Genomic DNA, 2,500 nt, shown 5'->3' on the forward strand with positions numbered 1-2,500 from the left:
CACCCATGCACACTCGCCTGGGCTGCTGGTCACATGCGTCGCTCATAGGCATTTTGCAGGCCAGCACCGGCGGATGCACGGGTCAAGCGGGACGGGACGAGCGCAGGGCTTGCTTTTGGCGGCACACGAAAACACGAACCCGAAAAAGGCGAAAAAGGGACATACACACTGGCGACACGCACGCCCGTTTCGCCTGCCACCCGTGCACACTCGCCTGGGCTGCTGGTCACGTGCGTCGCTCACAGGCATTTTGCAGGCCAGCACCGGCGGATGCACGGGTCAAGCGGGACGGGACGAGCGCAGGGCTTGCTTTTGGCGGCACACGAAAACACGAACCCGAAAAAGGCGAAAAAGGGACACACGGACAGGCGACACGAAAAAAAAGGGGTCGCCCTACCTAGGTGGGCGCAAAAACCCCGTCGGCCAGGAGGTTTCGCCAAAGTGTCTGTACTGTCACACAGGGTCAATAGCACGGGCATGGCCGGCCGCCGCACGTGCAGCGGCTTACGGACGCACGGTTCGGCGGCACGGGTGCCTGGCGGCTTTAGCACCTTGGGGTGGACAGGCCTGGCGGCAAGGGGGGCTAGGCACCTTGCTGCCAGCCGGCAATGGTGCACGGGGCGGGGCGCCACACAAACACGAAAGAGGGACAAGAGCGGGGCGATGGTCCACAGAGACGAGCCATGCACGGGGCCCGTGATCGCCGACACGCGCGAACGCGGACGCGGACAAGGACAAGGACGCGACGCGCGGCGCGCGTGCGAGGTCAAGAGGGGCGCGCGCACGAAAACGCGAAAAAAGGGGCAAGCGGCCGAGAAACGCGAAAAAAACCGGGTCACCTACCTAGCCGAACGCCTAAAATCGCTTCGGGCAGGAGGTTTCGCCAAAGTGTCTGTACTGTCACACGGTCCGTACGGGCGCAACCCCATCGCGCGCCAGCACCCCTTCCTGGGGGCGCCCACCCGCCAGGCGCCTGGCGCCCCACGCGCGCGCGCCCGGCGCCTGGCGCCTTGCCCCCCACGCGCGCCCGGCGCCTGGCGCCTGGCGCCTCGCCCCCCACGCGCGCGCGCGCGTGGCGCCTTGCGCCTGGCGCCTTGCCTCCGCGCGTGCCTGGCGCCTGGCGCCTTGCCCCCCACGCGCCTGGGCGCCTCTTTTCCGCCTGGGCGCCCTGGCACCTTTCCGCCTGGGCGCCTGTTTTCCGCCTTGGCGCCCTGGCGCCTTTTCGCGTGGGCGCCTCTTTTCCGCCTGGGCGCCATGGCGCCTTTCGGCCTGGGCGACTCTTTTTCGCCTGGGCACCTCTTTTCCGCCTGGGCGCCTCTTTTCCGCCTGGCCAGGGCGCCTCTTTTCCGCCTGGGCGCCATGGCGCCTTTCTGCCTGGGCGCCTCTTTTTCGCCTGGGCGCCTCTTTTCTGCCTGGGCGCCCTGGCGCCTTTTCGCCTGGGCGCCTCTTTCCCACCTGGGCGCCCTGGCGCCTCTTCGCCTGGGCGCCCTGGCGCCTTTTCGCCTGGGCGCCACTTTTGGCGCCTGGGCGCCTACGCCAGGGCGCCTCTTTTCCGCCTGGGCGCCTCTTTTTCGCCTGGGCGCCTCTTTTCCGCCTGGGTGCCCTGGCGCCATTCCGCCTGGGCGCCTCTTTTCCGCCTGGGCGCCCTGGCGCCTTTTCGCCTGGGTGCCTCTTTTGGCGCCTGGGTGCCTACGCCAGGGCGCCTCTTTTCCGCCAGGGCGCCTCTTTTTCGCCTGGGCGCCTCTTTTCCGCCTGGGGGCCCTGGCGCCTTTTCGCCTGGCGCCTCTTTTGGCGCCTGGGCGCCTACGCCAGGGCGCCTCTTTTCCGCCTGGGCGCCTCTTTTCCGCCTGGGTGCCCTGGCGCCATTCCGCCTGGGCGCCTCTTTTCCGCCTGGGCGCCCTGGCGCCTTTTCGCCTGGGTGCCTCTTTTGGCGCATGGGCGCCTACGCCAGGGCGCCTCTTTTCCGCCTGGGCGCCCTGGCGCCTTTCCGCCTGGGCGCCTCTTTTTCGCCTGGGCGCCTCTTTTCCGCCTGGGCGCCCTGGCGCCATTCCGCCTGGGCGCCTCTTTTCCGTCTGGGCGCCCTGGCGCCTTTTCGCCTGGCGCCTCTTTTGGCGCCTGGGCGCCTACGCCAGGGCGCCTCTTTTCCGCCTGGGCGCCTCTTTTTCGCCTGGGCGCCTCTTTTCCGCCTGGGCGCCCTGGCGCCATTCCGCCTGGGCGCCTCTTTTCCGCCTGGGCGCCCTGGCGCCTTTTCGCCTGGCGCCTCTTTTGGCGCCTGGGCGCCTACGCCAGGGCGCCTCTTTTCCGCCTGGCGCCTCTTTTGGCGCCTGGGCGCCTACGCCAGGGCGCCTCTTTTCCGCCTGGGCGCCCTGGCGCCTTTCCGCCTGGGCGCCTCTTTTTCGCCTGGGCGCCTCTTTTTCGCCTGGGCGCCTCGTTTCCGCCTGGGCGCCTCTTTTCCGCCTGGGCGCCCTGGCGCCTTTTCGCCTGGGCGCCTCTTTTCCGC

The sequence above is a fragment of the Aristolochia californica genome, unplaced genomic scaffold (genome assembly GCF_029961685.1).
Source record: "Aristolochia californica isolate CCGP_79_NKW_82.1479 unplaced genomic scaffold, dmAriCali1.0.hap1 SCAF_31, whole genome shotgun sequence".
NCBI classification, from domain to species: domain Eukaryota; kingdom Viridiplantae; phylum Streptophyta; class Magnoliopsida; order Piperales; family Aristolochiaceae; genus Aristolochia; species Aristolochia californica.